Genomic DNA, 21,961 nt, shown 5'->3' with positions numbered 1-21,961 from the left:
GTATCCCCAAGACAGTGATAAAATAAAGACAGGAAGAAAAGAGCAGCCAAGTGCTCAGAACGGACTCTGATATGGGTATTGCTCAGGAATAAATTGTCTACTGGCCAAAGTCCAAGTCAGGGTGAAAAAACGCGTCTCCGGGATCTTTCAGCTGGTGAGCTGAAGAAGGGTAATTTAGGGAGCTCGAAACAGAAACCTGCCCCGTTACAGAGGTGGTTAATTCCACAAGGGAGATTCTCTGGGAGGCTCCATGTTGCTCTCCAACTCCAAGGAAGAATTTCGTAGACACATTGCCTCCAGGTTGTTTTCGGTAAGATTCTCAAATCAGTGTTACTTACTGTCTATTTGAATGGGAAACCCTGGTTAATCTGTGACCAGTCCCTCAGCCACTTCCTATTTTAGCTTCCTTTGAAAATCCCTGCTCATTTTCTTCACCTGCCTATGGCTCTGCTCTGTAAATTCTTGTGAAATGGGTGTTAAACTGTAAAGATGCTACCTAGTGGTTAAAAAACAAACAAATATTCTGGAGCCACACTGCCTCCCTTCAAAGTACAAGCTTACTAGCAGTACATCCTTGAGCAGGTGTTCTTAACCTCTTTGTGCCTCATTTCCTCTCCTGCAAAATGTGGATAATAATCTTCCCAACCTAAAAGAGTGGTGAGGATTAAATTAATAAGCATAAAGTGCTTAGAATAATGTCTGGCACAGAGTAAGAGCTGCATAAACTATTAGCTATAATCATTTCTCAAATCCTCATATCATTTTTATACCCTAAATTTCGTTTCTAAGTGGTTTTCCTTTTTCTTTTTTTTTTTTTTTTGGCCAAAGGGTTAAAGCAGAATGCACACAAAAAACAATCATACAGAGATAGGACAAACCTGAAGAGTTTCCACCCACCCTCTTCCTGCTGCTGTCCCAATTTGCAAAGGATCATGAGATTTTCTAATCACTCGTGTAGATAATTCCATCACCTGTAACTAACTGATTTTTTTTCTCCCCAAAGAAGTGAACTTAATGAAAACAGAGTTTGTGAAAAGAGTCAGGGAGTCTTCTTCCTCCAGCCCTACCCTTTACTTCTGGAAAGAATTTAAAACCACAATACTTCTTTTTCAGTTTTTAAGTTCAGGTTTGAATTTGAAGGCTGATTTTCAGATTTAGTTTTTTTAATTATCTGGGGAAGAAAGAAAATTTGATTTTTTAATTGTTCTAGGCAGAAGGAAAAACAGTAGCAAAGATGGCCACTTTGCAAGGTCCAAAAACTTTATTTAGAGAGAGTTGAAAGTTCTGGAGGGAAAAGCTTAAAAAGGAGAATGGAATGAACATTTATGTATTCACAGGGCTTTGTTTTGCAGCAGAGTGTTCTAGATTGGAAAGGAGATGAAAAAATAAAACAATATACATTACCTTTAATTGTAATTTTATTTTACCTAATATGTAGTAATGAGAAAGCATTAGGAAAAGCTGAGAGAATTACTGGATTTATAATTCAAGCCAATGAGCTAATAATGTTTCCAGCAAGATTTTCTTTTCTTCCTTATTTTGTAACACCAAAGGATTTTATTTCCTGTCAAATAGCAAATACTTCCTGACTGGGTCCTTTTAACTTTGCCACTGCATTTAACCTTATGCACCCAGGCCCAAAAGTTCCTTACCCAGGGGAAAGTCACCTAACCACACCCCTCAAACAGGAAAAATAAAAGCCGTATTATTGTGTGAGCCACTTTCTTTCAGGTAATGTGTCTGTTGCGATAATTTCATTTATTCATCATGAGCTGGAGACAGTCATGGTACCTTGTTTACAGGAAGTTCTTCCTCAAATGGGCTTTACTTACTTAACTGAACTTAACACCAAATCATATCACTCAGAACCCCACCTATAGTCATTCCTTTCATTCTTACCTGACCAGATGAGTGGGTGGAGGGTGGGAACCCTCTGAGATCAATGTGTTATTCTCGAGGATTTCGGCCTGTCCACAAATAGGCTGGAAAAATGGCATAAATATACTTTAGTATTGCAGGCAATTTCTTGTGCCTTCCGCAACCCACTGTGGCTATGTCTAGTATAATGCTGACCCTGTTTATCTGTCAGGCTCCTACTAGATGATGAGCTTCTTGAAACCTGAGGCCATATCTCATTCACTTTTCATTTTCTCAATCTATAGCACGATCTAGCACATTGTTAGAGCTTTCTAGTTTATTATCTTATTATCCTTTTACATCCCACCTCATTCTGCCAAAGAACTTGAGGCTCTCAAGAGACATTGTTGTTAAATTAACAAATGTTTTTGAATCAAATATGCTTAGATACCACGGAAGCAAAAGCCAGAGCAGGCACACCTTGATGACATGGCAGAGATGATTCATCTCCCACCTGGTGGTGGGAGTGGGTGAGGAGAGAGCATTCTTAGAGTCATAGGGTGATGGCGCCTCACAAGGAGGAGGGTTTACCTAATTTCCTTCTTATTCCTGTTTTTGTAATTCCCCTCTCTGACTTTACATAAACTAAGACAGTAGTGTGGCACGCACAACCAATGTATTTTCTTGCAAGCTCCTGACTTCACTTAGCAAACAGGCTTTGATATCCATACCTTGAAAAAAAAATTAATGGAAGAGCTTTGTGCTCTTTATTGTGATAATCACTAAGTGCCAACATGGGATGCCCCACCAATAAGATGGAGAAATGGGAGTCCTGAAGTAGGTTGCTCTGTCCTAGTTCAGACAGGATGCCAGTCTTGAGAGCGAATGAGATCTACGCACATCTGTTCTCTGTCTGTCAGCTTGGCCTACTGTATCTCATTGTTCTTTGGTGAACTCTTTGCTATTGAACTGAAGATGTGGGATGCCCAGTCAGAAGAAACAATTGGCTCTGACTCAATTTATTCCATCACTCTGGCCCACAGGGAGAATAGAATGCTGGGTGAGACGCCTCAATTCCACGGTGGAGCCTAAGCCTCAGTTCCACAGTGGAGTCTAAGCGTCTTCTACAACAAAGAATCAATTAAGAGTAACCATAGGAGAACAATACTTCCTTTGTTGTGGAAAACTTCCTCAACAAAGGAAGCCTGCTGCTCAGGCTATTTGTTGGAGTAAGTGTTTATAGCATGCCTTTCTGCTTTGTCAGGGGAATCTGGCCTTCCATCTTGCAATTTTGCAACATTACTTCTTACTGTATCTTATTGATTCTAATAGCAGACATTGAGGCAACCGCCTGTTGGGTTTCACTCTAATGCTACACTTCCTGGGGTCATAGTCACAGATCGAAAAAAGCACAGCCCTTCCTAACTACATGCAAATATGTCTTTAAAAAAAAAGCAAAACAACTTGCTTCTTCATGAAAACCTCATGACTGACACTCCACTAAATATAATGTTGATAAACCTGTTGTTCATCTTCCCTAATCGTGAGTTTGGTGGATGCCCTGAATCACGAGGCAATCTGAAGGAAAGTATTTTCTGTTATTGTTAAACTTATGCATGAAATGTTCAATGAGTTTAGGCTTACATCACATGGGCTGGATTTAGTTGCGCCGACTGTAATTCAGGCAATCCAGCCCTACAGGTAATTGGTACACGGATCTCTCAGATTGGATACCTGTTTACACAGCTGAAACCTGGCATGCAGCACACAGTATATTCTTGAACAATAGAAATGGAAGATGGGGAAAGTTCTAAGCAATACAGCCAAGAACACTCTGTGATATTTGGATTTGGTCACTGCATTTCCCTTGTCCTTTATTAGGTTCATGAGCCACATGTTAACCTCTTTTGGTTATAGTCAATTCATCTATAAAATGGGGAGAATAATAATAATAATAATAATAATAATACATTACCTTAAGACAGCCTGCTTCACTAATCATCTTTTAAGATTCCTTAAGAGCTCATGGATCATACTGAAAATGCAGACTGTAAAGTGAGGAATTTCCCTGTAGTTTTTTTTTTTATTTAACTGATTAAAATGAATTTTATTGATACCAAGATTAAGTGCAGTTAAACAAAGCCATCCTCTACCTTTGTCCCACTCCCTCCCGCCAGTCTTGCTTCTGTTTATTAACAGGTCAGGCAACTTTGAATCAAAATAAGGAGTCATCAGATGAACTCTTATGTCCATATGGATGGGTTTAAAATTTTATCCAGTGACCTAAGTTAGATAGGCATAACCGGTTTTGAGTGACCTTACCATAGTCCATATTGTTTTTGCAGGTTAGTGGAAGTGGCAGATATCCTCTTTGTGCTGCTGGGTTCCAATGCATAGGAGCAAGAGATCTTTAAACTATGTTGTCTGTCCTCCTTGTGGCAATTAGGATTAGATGACCATCCAATTGTAGCTTGCTTTCAGCCCAACTGGGCAAGTGGTTTAAAAAGAGTGTTTTAGAGATGTAATTTTGAAAACAAAAACAACCAAAAGAAATGTTTGTTGGGGATATATTTTAATGGTCATCTGCAGATGGTTTCAACATAGTACAAGCCCTCTTCTTACGTAAACTGAATTAACCATTTGTCTTCCTTGCTAGACATGCTGTTTCCTGAATGAGCATCCATTTTTATCACAGCTTGGCATAATTTTTAAAATAGTTAGGAACCGATAAAGGGGATTTAAATACAGAAGAATTCTATATAAAGTGAAGCAATTTTTTCCCTTCCTTAATGTTCACTTCTTTTTTCTCTTGCTAGCTTTTCAGACAGAATGAAAGGAGGGACTTAAACCCAGATCCCCCAACTCTGTGCTCTACCTGGAATATCCCCCACTCCCTTTTGCTTATCTTTATCATATCTACCCATTAAAACCTAAATTTGTCTCACCTCTTCTAACTTCAAGTTTTTTCCAGACTATTTAGCAGAAGCCAATTCTCTCTCACACACATACATGCATACTGTATATTTCACTTAACAAACAGTTATATTGTTCAATATATCCCAGATACTGTTCTAAACTACCTGCCAAGTATTCATCTGCTCTATCTTTGTAATTCTATGAGGTAGAAACTATTAGGAAATAGTTGAAAAAATTGAAGAACCAAAGTTTAATTAGATTTCTCAGAATCAATGCTAATAACAGAACCTGTTTTGAACCCAGGCACAAATGGTACTCGTGTGTGTGGTTTTTTTCTCTCCTATTTTGTTCTGTTCAGTTTGGTTTGGTTTGGTTTGATTCAATTCAATTCTATTTGATTTCTTTACACAAATGCTGATTAAGAGCCACTGAATTTCTTTAATATCATGGAAAACACTTAACATCTCTCTCCCATCACTCTAGTCTGACAGTACAGAATAAATTGTTTATATCATTAATTTGGGCCTTTTCAATGTTATTATTTATCTTTGTGTATGTTTAACAAGGTGACCATTGTGAAGACTCTGTAACTCTGACTTTGGGTCTGTAACTCTGACTTTGGGTAATATACTATTGTCATTTGTTAAGAAGACACCATTGTGTGATGGTTTACTTAAAGGGGAGTGGATATCACCACTGTCAGTAATTCTGCAGAGGGCCTTATATTGAGGCAGAAGATGAAGCTCAGAGCAAAAGGGCTTAGTTGGGAAGTGAAGATAGTTCCTCTTTCTGGAGCTAAGGATGCATTTGATCTAGACTCTGAGGCATGAAGAAACTTGGAGTGGGCCCCGTGGTGGGGAGGAGCTCCCCTCTGGCTATGTGATAGGTCATTTGGAGTAAAATAGGGAATCAGATAGTGAGAGACCATGGACTAAGCTAAGTAGGACCGGCTCCTCAGGCTTGGGGGCCAGAGTGCTATAAGGATTAGCAGAGTCCATAGTTGTATATTCCTGTGATAGAGACACCAGGATATTTAAAAATATGGTTCTGGATGACTTCCAGGTTAGCAGAGGGCTCTTCTTTACCCAGCCTTTCAGAGACCTGGGTTATTCCTGGAGAGATTCTATTGCCATCTCTTGGAGCAGTGGTTCTCAAAGTGTGTGGTTCCACAGAGTCAAAGTTATTGTGATAATAAAACTTTGCATTATTAGCTTTTATCATTAGATATTAGAATTTTCCAGAGGCTATGTCTTGTGTGATATCATAACAGACTAAATAAATGGATATGAGAATCTAGCTGTTTTCTCTTAAGCCAGACTTGAAAGAGATTTGCCAAAAAATGTGTAACAATGCCAATCATTAAGTTTCTTCTTTGGGAAATATAGTTAATGTTCATAAAAATGTTAACCATCTGCAATGTGTTGGTTATTTTTAGTATTAATAACTAAATATGTTTACAAGTTTTTCAGTTTTAATTTTTCATACCATATAAGTCACTGGATAAGACCCACATGAACAAAAACCCATTGGCATAATTAACAATTTTTAAGAATAGAAAGGGATCTCGAGACCAAAACTTCAAAACTCCTGCCTTCGTGCACTGTTGTTGCCTGCATGATCAAATCTGGTTTGCCACCATGACAGGATGGAAGGTGGCAGGAATAGGGGGTGAAGAGTATGGAGAAAGCATCAGCCTCAGTTCTTTCTATTGTGCCTCTCTGTGTAGATTCCTGAGTTTCTGCACATCACTGTGTCTGGGTTCCAAAAGTGAGCATCTCAAGAGTGAGCCTTCCAAGAGGACAAGACCCAGTGTGCAAGCAGTTATCAAGCCTCTGTTACTCACATGACCAAACCCAGAATCAGTGTGGGAAGGAAATACAGTAAGGCTTGAATACTGGGAGATATGGTTCATTGGGTGCCACCAAAGTAGGTCTGCCTCAAGTGGGTTTAAAAAGAGAACTGTGATTTTATTTTTGTGATGAAAGGCTGATACCTTCTGAGCCTCATGGGATATATATCTTATATTCTATTATGTCACATACTCCATATTTTCTTTATGCAAAATTGGACAAATTGTTGACAAAGAAATTTTTCCTTGAAATATCAATTCATTCACATGAAATACTATTAAAATAAGAGCAATTAAATTATTTAATCAACTAATTTTATTGGGAAATACCAATTATTTCCTGAAATTGGGTTCTTCCAAGGAAAGTAATGAGTTCAGTCTCCCTCATTAGACACTCAACCACTTGAAAGCAAGAACTTCTACTACTGCTCAGTGTTTAGGGGCCTATAATAAGACTCCATCAGAATTTGAAGACACATTTAAGATAAGTAGTAAAAATTAATACCTAAGAGATGCTATTAGCCCCGTGGGTTGATGTTTGTAAAATGTATTCCTGATGATTTGGGTGTATCTGCTGAATCCCATCATGGAAACTATACTATTTATCAAGTACAACTCAGGTGACTAATTTATTCATTCTGTAAAATAAAATTGGGATATATGTGATTATGAGAATGTAAGTTGCAATCTATTTAATAGTAGGATGACAAATATGGCAACAATATGCTTTGTGGAACTGATTCTAAGGGAAACAAAGAGTTGAAATATGGTTACTGCAGTTATACACTGTATGTATCAGTTGTTTGAGTAGTGTTTTTTTTTTTTATTGCTGAATAGTGTTCTATGGTATGGATGGAACACAATTTGTTTATCCTTCACAAGTTGAAGGTCCTTGGTTTGTTTCTAGTTTATGGTGATTATGAATAAAACTTCTGTAAACATTTGTCATTGTGTGGACATATGTTTCCATAGGTAAATCCCTAGGAGTGAGATTATGGTGTTGTATAAGTGAATGTGTTTGACTTTATAAAAAGTAGACAAATTGCTTTCCAAAGTTGTTATATCCTTTTGCATTCCCACTGACAATGTGTTGTTCTGCATCCTTACCAGTACTTGGTTTTGCCACTTTTTAAAATTTTAGCCCTTCTAATATGTGTGTATTAGTATTTCATTGGGGTTTTAACTGGTATTTCCCTAATAATGAATGATATTGAACACTTTTTATGTACTTATTTCCTATCCATATATCTTCTTTGGTGAACTTTCTGTCCCAATCTTTTGCCCATTTTTAAAAATTGAGTTGTTTGTTTTCTTTTAATTGATTTTTGAGAATTCTTTATAAGTTTGGATGCAAGTTCTTTATCAGATATGTGTTGCCAATATTTTCTCCCAGTGTGTGGCTTGTCTTTTCATTTTTTTTAGCGCTCTTTTGGAGAGCAGAAGTTTTCAATTTTGATGAAGTCCAGTTTGCCATTGTTTTCTTTTATTGATCTTACTTTTTATGTCTTCTGAAGAAATCTTTGCCTATCCCAAGTTCTCAGTGTTTTTCTCTTATGTTTTTATCATAGACAGTTTATAGTTTTAGCATATGGATGTTCCATCAGCTTTTGTTAAAAATACTAAACTGTCTCCATTTGCTTGCCTTGGTACTTTTGTTGAAAATGAATGAACCCAGTGTGTGGATCTATTTCTGGACTCTATTCTGCTTCATCAATCTATATATTTATCATTTTTCCAATGTAACAGTTTTAATTACCGTGACTTTAGAGTAAATCTTGGAATCAGGTTGTGTCAATGCTCCAACATTTTTTATTTTTCAAGATTGTTTTGTCTATTCTAGGTCTTTTTCAGTTGTGTACTTTTGATTTAGTTGTTTCTTCTGATCCTCAATTTCTCACCATTAGTATGTGAATAATAATAGTATCTATAGCATAGAATTATTGTAAAGGTTTAATTTTTGTAAAGCAGTTAATAAAGGGCTTAGCACATGTTAGTTTTCAATATATTTTAACCATTATTATTATTAATTTGTAATTTGCATGGTAGCTTTCCTACTATTTCATTCAAAACTGTATACCTTGCTTTATTCTGAAACATGCATATGCCTGCTGCAGTACCTTTTCATTTTTGGTGGGGGGTGTCAGTGTAAAAAATATTATGAAATAACACTTTATCTAGTCAAGTAATTAAAATACAAATTTGAAAAGGAACAGCCTGAGATAAAAATCTTTCTTATATAACTCATTTTATGAGGTTTTCATGGAAAATAAGATTAGTAAAAGATGCAGTTGACAACGGGAGCAGAGGAAGATACAGTATAGGAGGAAGACTTCATTTGGAGTCAGAACCCAACAAATTTTAGTCTTGACTTGCGACTTCCTAGCTATGAAATCTTTGGGTGTACTCTCTTGCAGTCTCAGTTTTCTCATCTATATAATGTCGCCCAGTAGTGAAAGATAAATGAGCTGGTAGCTGTGAAAGTGCTCGGCAAATTGTAAAATGCTAAACCCACAGTTCCTAAACTATTTAACAAGGTGCCCTGTGGTACTGCAATGGGCTCTCAACAGCACATTGTTACCATTTTCTAAGGATACAAAGTAACGTCTGTTGGAAACTGTAAGAATTGCTACCAATATGTTGTTTGACCCTAACAAGTTAATAAGTGATAAGGTTAGGTATTTATTTTGGTATAGAAGCCCTGTAAAATAAAATTACTGAGTTATTAAGGTTACTATGAATGAGAAAGTTTGGGAACCTCCACAATGAACACCCATACCTTGAATAATTTGTGGGCCCTAGGCACGTGTCTAGCATAAATATGTTATTATTTTCTGTGCTTTTGTTATTTCAAAATCTTTGATATGGATTTTTCATGTAATTGGTCTTAGAACTCATCTCAAAAGGCTTAGTTACCAGAAGTGTTGGAACAAACTTGCAGTACCATCAGATATATAAATGGCCTTGAGGACAGCCGCCCCCACCCTCCCCAAAAAAAGGTAGAATGAGTTTATATGTTAAGTGTTCTACATGTATTAGCTTACTTATTCGCAATCAATCATCCTGTTACAGATGAAGAAACTGGATGAAGAGAAGAAGAGATTGAACCAAGGCCTGGTAGCTATGTGACGGAGATATTTCACCCTTGTCTCTTGGATTGCAAAGACATATATGGTCCATTAAGGAAGCCAAGGACTGCATGAAAAGGAATCCTAAATTATTTTTGTAGCCCTATATATTTCTAAATTTATCCATATTATTTTTTAAGTTTCATTTTGATCCTTTTTTAGTTGTTTGAGGAAAAATTCTTGGTGGGGTTGGATAGTGTATACCTGAAGCCATTTTAAAATTCTTAATGGCATGATCATGTGTTCCTACAGTCAAAACTTGGATCTGTTGAAATCTGTGTGTTGTAAAACCAAGAAACTATAAAAACCAGTTTTCGTAAGTGCAAAATGTTACACAGACTTTCTTTTAACATGTTTTAAAAAAAGGGGGATGAGATGCCCCAATAAAAAATTCAATCTCCTTTTTTCAAAGAAAACTAATGATTTCATGATGTGGTAAGTTGCTTTCATTACCATAAACATCTGGTTTCATAAGCACAATTGGTGAACTAAGGATGCTTGTTCAAATGTTTTGGCCACACAGCCTTTCAGTGCTGTAGTGACTGGTTGATAATAACAGGCAGAACTTGCCAGGACATGAATTCTTCTGCATTATGTGATAATGGCCAAAGAACTCCTGATTGGTCTGCAGTGAGTGGCCTATGCTTTCTGCCTCGTTATCTGCTCTTCTCCTTCCCTGGCTATACCTGCATCTCTTAAGCCTTTTTGCTGTTCTTTTTACTCAGTCAGTGCTGTCCAATAGAACTTTCTGTAATAATGGAAATGTCCTATATTTACGGTGTCCAATATGGTAGCCACTAGTTACATGTGGATATTCAGCACTTGAATGTGGCCAGTGTGACTGAGAAGCTACATTTTTAATTTAATTTAATTTTAATTAGTTTAATTAATGTAAAATAGCTAGTGGCTATGGTATTAGACAATGCAGGTCAGATACCCTTCCGCTCTGCCTTCCTGCTCCCAGTACTAGATTCTTATTATCAGGTCACCTCCTACTCATTTTTCAAGACTGAAGAGTCTCTAGGGAAGCCTTCCCTATCCTTGCGGCGCTTTCTTCCTCTAAACCCACATTCAGAGTTCTAGAACCATATCTCTGTATCCATAATAATGCTTTTCCTTTATCCCAGCAGCACTATGACGTAGATTTTATCTACCATATTGGGAACTCCATGAGGTTTTTGGACTATGTCTTTGAACCTACAAGTATCCAATACACTGTTCTATAACTGATCAAATCCTTCTTGTGGATTGAGTAGGGTTAGAGTAGGAACACTTTTCAGTTGTAAGGTTCTTTAGCTAACTAGGAGAGAGATTGTGGAATGTTGAACTGATATAGTCAATGAATAAAAAAGTTTAGTTGACTTTCCCTAACAGAAACCCAAAGGATTTAGTGCCAAAAGGCTATAATTTCTCTTAATATTGTTGAGGAACTTAACATAGTACTCTGGTTACTATGCCCAATTCTTTGCTTATTGTTGCCTGTTGTAGTCTAACTTGTATATACTGAAAAGTGAATGTTTCAAGAAGTGGCAAACCAATAGCTCAGGTTGGAAAAAATTGAAGAAACTACTTGATGCCACTGCTTTAGAAAGTTTTCCTGAGTATGTGAAGTTCTTCACCTCCTCTCCTCCCTGGAAGAACAGAACAAGGTAAAAACCTTCCTTAAGGCAAGGACAGAAAGTTATACAAATGAATAGTTTTTGTTTTATTTTATACCCTCTCCCAATGCCCTCCAGGCCTATATGTATATTTATAACATGCTGAAGCCAGTGGAGCATTATCTGTCTTGGTTTCCCTGAGAACCTTTAGATTCTAAATCTCTCATCTTTTTCAAATGAAGTCCAAAAGATATAGGTCTGCTCTCTTAGCACCAATATGATTTTTTAAATTGTGAATATAGTAACAAATTTCCATTAAAATAGTAAAATGAAAATGTTTTTTTAAAAAATAATAATAAATAATAATTAAGCTCAACACCTTCTTTATCAGATTGGGAACCTCACTGTTCACCTCAGTCTGTGTTTGAGGGCTATGGGGAGAGGAGATTTTCATGCCTGAGAAGTTAAGCATGTGGTTCATTAATATGTGGGGTGTAAATTGAAGCCACATGCCACAATACTTAGCATTTGATAAGATGTTCATATACTAAAATAATAGGTTTGGACTCCTGATGCTCAATTAAAATCATGTATATTTAGTTTATGATTGACAAGTCTTAAGTTGCATCTTTTTTTTTTAAATATCATATCCAGACATTTTGAAAATTTCTCATATGATTTTGTTTAGCATCAAAGAGTTTTCACTTAAAAATGTTAACATTAAAACTAGTCACACAGCAAGTGGATGACAAAAGATAAAACAGCAATCTTGTACAAGGAATGAAGAGTTTCAAGTTAACCAAGTTGAGCAAGATGCACTTGAATGAAGTTGACACTTGATTCAGGACTTCCAAGTGTAATTCCAGGGACATAAAGCTGTCATTGTCATTGGCATTTTGAGTCATTCAGGTCACACAGGAATAAAACTGGCCCAGTAGCATGTCCCATCTGACTCAGTGTGGTGGCAGGTTTTAGTCAATGAGGGGAGTAAACCTTCAATTGGAAATGTCAGTAATGGAAAAATCAGCTTCTAAGAGGCATCAACTGGGCACTTAACCATTGTGACTGATTTTTCATTTTTTCTTACTTGCCCAAGACTAATCTACTGCTTTAACTTTCAAAAGCATTCAGTTAAAAAAAAAAAGCATTTAGTTGCCAATCACAAATTATGCATTGAATGGAACATCAGTTCATTCATTCATTCATGTAGTTATTCACCTGACAACTATTTACTGAGCATTTATTATTGGCCAGGCATTATTTCAGGACGCTGGAGCTAAACCAGTGATTAAAATTAATCCCTGCCCTAATGGAACATACATTCTAAATGGGAGTAGATAGACAATAAACAAATCTGCAGGTAAACATTGATAGCATGTCAGTGGTGATACATGCTAAGAAGAAAGATAAAGTGACGTAAGAGGAGAGAAAGTGATTGGGGTAGAAACTCCTTTTTTATTTAAGATGCTCAAGGAAGACTCCTCTGATAGGTGATATTTGAGAAGAGACCTGAGGAAGAGAGGGGGCAAGGTAAATGGATTATCTGAGGAAAGATTTTTCTAAGCAAGGGGGAAGAGCAAATGCCAAAGGCCTTCAGGGAAGAGTGGGCTTAGAGTATCTGAGCAAGAGAAAGGAGGCTAATAGACTTCTCATTGAAGAGGGGCAAGAAGGGAAGCAGGGAAATAGGAGGCTTTTGGAATGGCTAAACTGAGACAGCAAGGTGGAGACTAGAAGGAGATAATTTTACAGAGGTACCCACTCCTGAGAGAAATGGAAAGCATCAGAGATTTTTAAACAGAGGAGTGATCTGATGTGTTTTAAGCAGTTCTCTTTGGCTGCTGCAAGGGGAGAGACTGCAGGGGTAATGATAGGAGCAGAGAGAAAATTTGGATAGCTGTAGCAATAACTCAGAGATTATGGTGGCTTGGATAAGAGTTTTGGTGACAGAGAGATGAGAAATGCTTGGATATTGGATATATTTTGAAGGTAAGGTCCTTAGGATTTGCTGAAAGATTAGATGGGAGATGTTGAAAAAAGAGTGAAGTCATGGATGACTGGAGGGCTTTTGGCTTGAGCAACTGTAAGGATGGGATAGGGTTGTCATTTACCAAGACAAATAATACTGAAGGAGGTGGAGGTTTTACTTTCCATTGGGGAAGAGCCGGTAATCAGAGTTGTGAACATTTTAAGTTTGGGGTTTCTATTGGAAGACCAGATGGAACTGTTTAATTTGAAGTTAGACATATGAATCTGGACAGTAAGGGCATGGTCAACATTGGAGCTACAAATTGGGACCCAGAAGTTAGACTGTGTAAAGCCATGGGACCAAAAGATATCACTGAATAAGTGAATATGGATAGGAGAGAAGGAGTCTTAGGACCAAAATCTAGGAGAAACCATGAAGGAAAGTGAGAAGGACAAACCAGTGGGGGAGGGTGAGACAAAAGAGAGGGGGCCCTGGGGGCCAAGTGAAGAAGGTAGAGAAAAAGGGAGTAATCAGCATGTCAAATGATGCTGAGAGGATGAATCAGCAGAGGGCTAAGACTGATCACTAGGTTTTGCAATATGAGGGTCAAGTGGTCATAATAAAGGTTTTTTAAGGGTGCCAATGAGAGCCCAAAGGAATGGGTTGGAGAGTATAGAAGGGGAGGGAATGGAACCAATGACCACAGAAGATTACTTTGAGGAGTTTTCCTATGAGCGAGAGCAGAGAAATGGAGCAGTAGCTGCAAAGGTATGGGACAGTCAAAGGAAGTTTTTAAATTTCTCAATTTAATGAGAAATTGAAGGCAAAATAAAGTAATGGAATTGGTTATATGGAAGGATCAAGTGTTCCTTAGGGTTCATCAAACACAGATAAGAGTTTCACAGTAGAAATAGAAAGGATATTGCTTTACTTCAACTGCTGCTGCAACCCTGCAAAGTGGTTGATCTTTAGAACTTTACCTCTTATGGTAGTTAGCTGAATCACTCTTAAGGATGTGTTTGATACTAAAAAACCTGCCTATGTTCATTTCATCTGTGAGGTTGGTGGCAGGGGTCAGATAAAAGGGCAGAAAAGGGAGAATATTGTTTTTGCCTTGCTTTCCTTTTCCTTAATATTGTTTATCAGATTACGTGGGACTAAGCAAAAGTTTTAACATAATGACACCTCCAAATTATAGCAAATAAATAGTTTAAGTCTCTTCTTTGAAAGGTATAGGAGCAGTATACAACGACTTAAAATCTGATTAATGAGAAAATGTGTTTCTCCTCTCTACTCAGATGTTTCAGGATTGGATTGCTAAGTGGCCTCTCAAATTTTTACAAATTAATCATTGGATTAAATGTTCCTGTCCCAGAGACTCCTTGGGTCTTGTTTTGAAGATGATCCTATGTTTTTAAACTTGAGGCTCAGTATGTGATAATCTGTGGATTGCTAGACTATAAAAGCCTATGTTGTTAAAATTTCTGGAAATAATGTAATTCTCTAATTTCTTGTAATATCATCTACTATGATTTGGATTGGTTTGAGAAATGTACTACATGCTCTGGGATTCTAAAACAACTGGAACTGTCTTAGAAATGCCCAGAATTCTCATTTGGTTCCTTTTTCTTCTCATCAGGAAGAAAGCAGGCACAGGTTATCTATAAATTCTTGTTCATAATAGCTAGCATCTTTCCCCCATCCATCAAAAACACATCTGTTCTTACTTTGGGCACAACTACTGCTATTGCAACATCCTTTTCCTTTGTAAGTGAGGATAACCTGCATCAGGTTGTAGAATATGTCAGCCATGTGGGAAGAAGAACATCAGCATTTTTTTTTTTTAATTTGGGGGTGGTAAAAGATTCGTTTGAGTATTTCTTAAGCACCTATATAATGATATACATAAAACTGAGCTCCCAAATCCTGTGAACTTCCATGACTAAGTAACCTGGTTACACATGCCTGGGGCAGTTTTATGGTGAAAATGTTGAAGTTATCCAAGACTGGATTCATTTTTATCCTTTATGTTCTTTAGAATGAAATGCACAAATAAGAATTTAAGGAAATGACAAATGGGAACATTGCCATTCTTGGAGAAATTTACCTGGAGAAGACTCCAGATAAATTTGTCTGGCCAGTATTGGAAGTGTGGGCACCAGGAAGGTGAGCTCTAGTGAACATGATCTGTCTCAGGCTCAAGAATATCTAAGTCCTACCATTAATCAGGTCATTTGTTTGCAATTACTTTTCTGAAGTAAGTAATGTTTTAGATTAGTTTTACTTGGCCAGAATGTTGTGTTCTTGTAGAAATTGTCAGGAATAAGAGGACTTTGGCAAGTGAAGGAAGCATGGGCACGTATCACTACCTTTGGGGTCAAAAGAAGATATTAGGGATGCAGATGGTAAAATGCCAGGTGGACTGCAAATTGAACATTTTTTGCTTGGAGGTGATAGAAAACCAGTGACAGAGATGCAGAATTTGGGAGAACTCTCAAAAATAAGTTTAGAAAATTAAGTAATATATTAATCAATTATATTTTTATATTTACATATTTTATTTAGATATATTTATATTTATATATTATATTTTATGTTTATATATATTTTTATAATATAATTGATTAGCATTCCTAAATTCCCATGCCCTTTCCCCCAAGGTCTTCTCTAACAGGCTTGGCTAAGTAGCACCTATGTCCTTTTCTTCTGGATTCTTGGATCCAAGTATTTGGAACTGAGACCCAGAGAATGTTCTTGTCTCAGATGGGTGATTTTAGGAAGTAGTGGGGCAACCATGTCTGAGTTGTGTGCATGTGGAGCAGAAAAAGCAGATCATAAATGGAGATTTTGGTGAGTGTGCAGGAGTGGGGGCTGGGGTAGAGATTGAAAGCAGGAATGAATGGAAATGAGGAGCAGAGAAACCTGGGTTAATCTGAGAGGGAACCAGAGCAAACTCCTCTATGGGTTTTAAGAAAATGACTGGTAAAATGAGGTGGCTGATTATGAAGGGTTCAGCCACAGTCTTTCATGAAATTGGCAAACTCTGAATGGATCCTTCTTGCCTTGAAGTGAACACTTGACTCTGACCCAGACAAAAAGAAGACTTTGCCATTGCAGACCAATCATTGAAAAGCCTGACAATGTATGGATGCACTGCACTTTGTAAAAGATTTGAAACTTCTCTGCAAATTCTTTGACAGTCTTCCCTCAACAGGCCAGGCTTAAGTTCCATGTCCTTAAATCAGGGCATACTTGAGACTGCTTCTACCAACAGTGTATGGTGGAAGTGATGCTGTGTGACTTCTGAGGCTTGGACATAAAAGACCATGAAGACTTTGCCTGGTTCTTTGGGGATGCTCACTTTGGAGAAAGGCAGCTGCCATGAAGAAGTCCAACTATTCTAAGACCAGCATGCTGCAGAGGCCACATATAGATTCTCCAGGTGACAAGTGAATCCCCAGCCAACTGCCCAGAGCCAACATTCGAAGTCCACATGTGAATGCACAGTCTTGGGCATCCAATCCAGCTAAGCCTTCAAATGGCAGTAGCCCCAGCCAACATCTGTCTAGGACTTTATAAAAGACCCCAAGCAAGAACTTCTCAGTCAAACCCTTTCCAAATATCTGAACCACAAAATCATGAGCAAGAAAGGAGAAAGGGTATCACAGAGACGACACAGCCAACAGTGTCTGCCGTAGACAGCTTGACTAAAGAAAACTTCTGCCTTTTTTTCACTATCATCAAAAATCATCCAGTAGGCAAATGTTTTCTTATTGTTTGTGCTAGAGGCCACTCAGCTCGGCTGGGTATAACATTGGCTAAGAAGGTTTTATTTTATTTTGTTTTTTACTATAATCCTGTCTCTATACGGATTAGTTAATGTCTCTCATATCTGTGTCACAAGTTGAACTCAGAATTCCCATTCCCATCTGTCTTTTCAGAGGTTTATAGCATGAATCACAATGTTTATGTGTGCGGCAGGGTAGGAGAACTGGTGAGAAAGGGCACATGGGCCAGTGCAAATACATTACCACTACTGGGAAAACTTAGACAAATGACCAGACAGTGCTGGAAATAGTCAGAATAGTGGGGCAAGGGAAAGAAAGAAAAGGAATAATATGAAGGGGAAGGCTTGCTTGATTGTGTGCCAAGCACCTTGGTCTTCAGAGGAAATGGGAATTACAAATCCCCTCAGATTTAAACACATGACTTCTTTAAAACAATTGCTTCATTGGTGCCCAACTGTATCAGATCGCAGCTCCAAGAATGCTATTTCAGGAACTTTTTCTGCTTCATGGAATCAATTACATAGCCTCTTAATGCGCCATCAGAGAGCTCAATGTTAAGTTGACTGCTGTCTAGATTTAGTAAAATTGAGACAATTTGTATCCAAGAGATACAATCCAAAAGACTGGCTATCTATTCTTTCTTTCTTTCTTTTTTTTTGATCCAGGCTACAAAAGCAGAAATCTCCAAGGGCCAGGCTGGTATGGCAAATGAAGGAAGCCTCTTGACTGAGACTGTGATGCTCAAATGACTATGCAAGAGTCAGTGACTGCAGAGTAATTCAGGCAGAGAATAAAAAAGTATTTGCAAAGGTCTGGGGGACTGGGGAGAGAGGAGGTAATATTAAACTTCCCCATCAGAGGAATTCCTGATGTTGTCCCAAGCAGAGGAGACAACCAATTCAATAGTCTGAGCCCTCAACCTTGGGGTTTACTTCTATGAAACTAACTCCTGCAAAGAAGCAGCTAAGCCTACTTAAATTATGCCTAAGAGTCACTCCCAGAGAACCTCTTTTGCTACTCAGATGTGGCTTCTCTCTCTAAGCCAATTTGGCAGGTAAACTCACTGCTCTCCCCTCTATGTGAAATGTGACTCCCAGGGGTATAAATTTCCCTGACAATGTGGGACATGACTCCTGGGATTGAGCTGTGACCTGGCATCATGGGATTAAGAAAGCCTTCTTGACCAAAAGGGGGAGGAGAGAAATGAGACAAAATAAAGTTTCAGTGACTGAGAGATTTCAAGCAGAGTCAAGAGGTATCCTGGAGGTTATTTTTATGCATTATATAGATATCCCTTTTTAGTCTGTGGTATATTGGAGTGGCTAGAGGGAAGTACCTGAAACTGTTGAACTGTATTCCAGTAGGCTTGACTCTTGAAGATGATTGTTTAACAATATAGCTTTTACAGTGTGACTGTGTGAATGTGAAAACTAGTGGCTGACAGTTTCTTTATCCAGGGTATGGATAGATGAGTAAAAATATAAAAACAATAAATAAATAAATAAATAATAGGGAGAGGATAAGGGGTAAAAAAAATTGGGGTAGATTGCAATACTAGTGGTCAGTGAGAGGTATGGGATGTAAGATTTTTTTCTTTTTTCTTGTTATTTCTTTTTCTGCAGTGATGCATATGTTCCAAAAATGATCATAGTGGTGAATACACAACTATGTGATGATATTGTGAGCCATTGATTGTATACTTTGGATGGACTGTATGTGTGTGAAGATATAAGTATTAATATTAAAAAAAAGAGTCAGTGGCTAATGAAAATATTCAACTCGAAAATTGATTGTGACGATGAATGCACAACTGTATGATAATACTGTGAACTATTGATTATACACTTTTGATGATTATATGTATAAGAATATATTTCAATAAAATTGCTTTAAAAGAAAAGAGCTAGTAGTTGCTCAAGGCCAGTCAATGACTATGAAGGAAAGTGGTATCCGTTTGCTGAAAATTGCAGCCTTTAAAAGAAACAAAAAATCTGAATTTCTGTGAAAAGTCTGATTTTTGAATGTTAACAATGAATTAACATTTTCATTAAATACCCTATTTGCCAAATTTGCCTGTGGCAGGTAGTTTGCATCCTCTGCTCTGTATTCTTTAAGTTTTATTCTTGAATTGAGTTAGCACACCAGAAAGCAACATACCAAGGCTATATTAGCTTGATACCCTATAGAAATATAATCTAAGCTTTATTTTAATACAATGGCATTGACTTCTATCAAAGTCCAATGTTCACTTTGCTATGCAACAGTTTTTATATACAGATACACATGGCAAATTTCTACTAGAAGTCAGTAGGAAAGAGAAGTCTGTCTTTCCAGATATACTTGTAGTTGGAACTGCTTATTTCATTCTTTTTCCTCATTTAGCTTGACTTCTGGAAAGATCACAGTTAAAAATAGTGCTTAAAGGAACATATTCCATATTTTGGGTACTATGAACTTTCACTTCGCTCTAATTTCAAATATATAAGAGGAAACTTTTCTAAGTTTCCTCTAAGTAACTTACCTGCTTCTCACCTCTTATTACTATGAAGAGACCAAGATATATTTTTGAGACATGTGATACTGACAGATAAATACACATCCATGCATATAATACAGAACAGTCCACATTTTATATAATGTGTATTTTGCGTTCCTATGTTCTTCTCATTATTCACACAGTTCTTTTAGCTTGCTTTTTAAAAATAAATGCAAGAATAAAATGTAAAGGAGCAAATAATTTCCCCAGTTATATTTGGCTGTCTGACTATTTGGCCAACTTAGAAATATTCCTTAGAACATCTATGGTGTCCGTCTTCTTTTTCTTCTTTTTTACTTTTACTTTTATTTTTATTCTTTATTGGAGAAGTTGTAGGTTTACTGAACAATCGGGCATAAATATAGAATTCCCATGCACCACCCTACACCTTGCATTAGTGTGGAATTTTTGTTACAATTGATGATAACACATTTTAATAATTGTACTTTTAACTATAGTCCGTGGTTTAATTTAGGGCTCACTATATGTGTTCCATGGATGTTTTTAAAATTTTTTATTCTGGTACCATATAAACAATCTACATTTCCCCCTTTTAATCATATTTGAATATATATTTCAGTGCTGTTAATTGTATTCACAGTGTTGTGTTGCCATTACCACCATCCATTCCCAAAACATCTCCATCATTCCAAATAGGAGCATTGTACATTTTAAGCCTTAACTTCCTGTTCCCTATCCCCACTCCATCCCCTGGTAACTTACATTCTAAATTTTGGCTCTATGAGTTTGCTTATTCTAATTGTTTAAAATCAGTGAGATCATACAATATTTGTCCTTCTGTGTCTGGCTTATTTCACTTAAAATAATGTCTTCAGGGTTCTTCCATTTTGTTGCATATATTAGACTTCATTCCTTTTAACAGCTGAATAATATTCCTATATATATATAAAATGTATATACCACATTTATTTATTCATTCATTGGCCTATGGATGCTTGGGTTGCTTCCATCTTTTACTAATTGTGAATAATGTTGCTGTGAACATCAGTGTGCAAATATCTGTTCTAGTGCCTGCTTTCAATTCTTTTGGGTAAATACTGAGTAGTAGGATTGTCGGTTGTACAGTATTTCTATACTTAACTTTCTGAGAAAGTGCCAAACTGTCTTCCACAGCAGCTGCACCATTTTACTTTGCTATTAGCAATGAATGAGTGTTCCATTTCTCCATATCCTCTCCAACACTTGTTATATTCCGGTTTTTTTGTTATTGTTTTTCTAAAATAGCAGCCATTCTAATCTGTGTGAAATGGTATTTCATTATGGTTTTCATTTGCATTTCCCTTATGGCCAGTGATGTTGAGGGTCTTTTCATTTGCTTTCTGCCCATTTGTATATCTTCTTTGGAGAAATGTTTATTCAAGTCTTTTGTCCATTTTTTAGTAGAGCTGTTTGTCTTTTTGGTGTTAAGTTGAAGGATTTCTTTAAATATTCCGTATAGTAAACCTTTATTAGATATATGATTACCGAATATTTTCTTCTTTGTTTAAGCTTTCCCACACTTCAACTATTACAAAATTGCAGGAAATTTGGAAATCAAAATTCCTGTTTCATCACCCAGAAATTACTACCAAGGAATTCAAAATTTTTTCTCTAATATTTTTCTATGTATACATTTACTATATACTCTGTATGTATATATGTGCCTTTTATATAAGTGATATATGAAATCATATTTTAAACACAATTTTGGAATTAGATTTTTCTTCTTAATATTGAGCATTTTCCTATGACCCTAAACATTTTTGAAAAAATAATTTAAGCATTTTAACATTTCAGTTATGTGAGTAAATTTTAATTAATCTAACCATTCTCTTATTCTTAGACATTTGGATTATTTTTGAATTTTCAACATTAAAAGTGTGCTACCATGAATGTAAATATTTATATGCTTTTCATAATATTCCTTGGAGTAAATTCCTGAAAGTAGGGGTCAAAGGGCATACATTTTAAAATAAATATTGGCAAATTATTTTCTATAATGATAGTGTTTACTGAAGCAGTATACAAGTATACAAGTGTTCCTATCTCTGGACATACTATGAAAAGACAGGAGATTATCATAGTAAAGTAACACTTCTGCTAATTTTTAAATTCTGAATTACGTTCAAACTTACAAGACAGTTAGTTAGAAAAATAATATAAACCCCTTCCAGACAACTCCAACATAATTCTACCCCTCCAAATACCCAGATTCACCAATTTTAACATTTTGCCACATTTGCTGTATCATTCTGTCTATCTACTGTCTACCTATTTATCGATCTATCAATCTAGATATCATCTATCTATGAATACATTTTCTGAA

At 36.7% G+C, this 21,961-nt stretch overlaps 1 long non-coding RNA gene across 7 annotated transcripts in view; it reads left to right on the top strand.

Moving 5' to 3' along the window:
- LOC143682851 (uncharacterized) overlaps nucleotides 1-21,961 on the top strand; it is a 216,872-nt gene that overhangs the window by 156,918 nt on the left and 37,993 nt on the right. The window contains exon 6 of one of the 7 annotated variants that reach the window (XR_013175324.1): nucleotides 17,765-17,892. The exons of 5 other annotated variants lie outside the window; for them this stretch is intronic. This is a non-coding gene — a long non-coding RNA (uncharacterized LOC143682851). Of the gene's footprint in view, nucleotides 1-9,691; nucleotides 10,066-17,764; nucleotides 17,893-21,961 lie in introns of those variants that run through there. One more of the 7 variants, XR_013175325.1, reaches the window with a different exon arrangement.

This window comes from Tamandua tetradactyla, chromosome 5 (genome assembly GCF_023851605.1).
Source record: "Tamandua tetradactyla isolate mTamTet1 chromosome 5, mTamTet1.pri, whole genome shotgun sequence".
Lineage (NCBI taxonomy): Eukaryota > Metazoa > Chordata > Mammalia > Pilosa > Myrmecophagidae > Tamandua > Tamandua tetradactyla.
The sequence above is the reverse complement of the archived record's forward strand: the minus strand, read 5'-3'. Positions and strand labels throughout refer to the sequence as shown.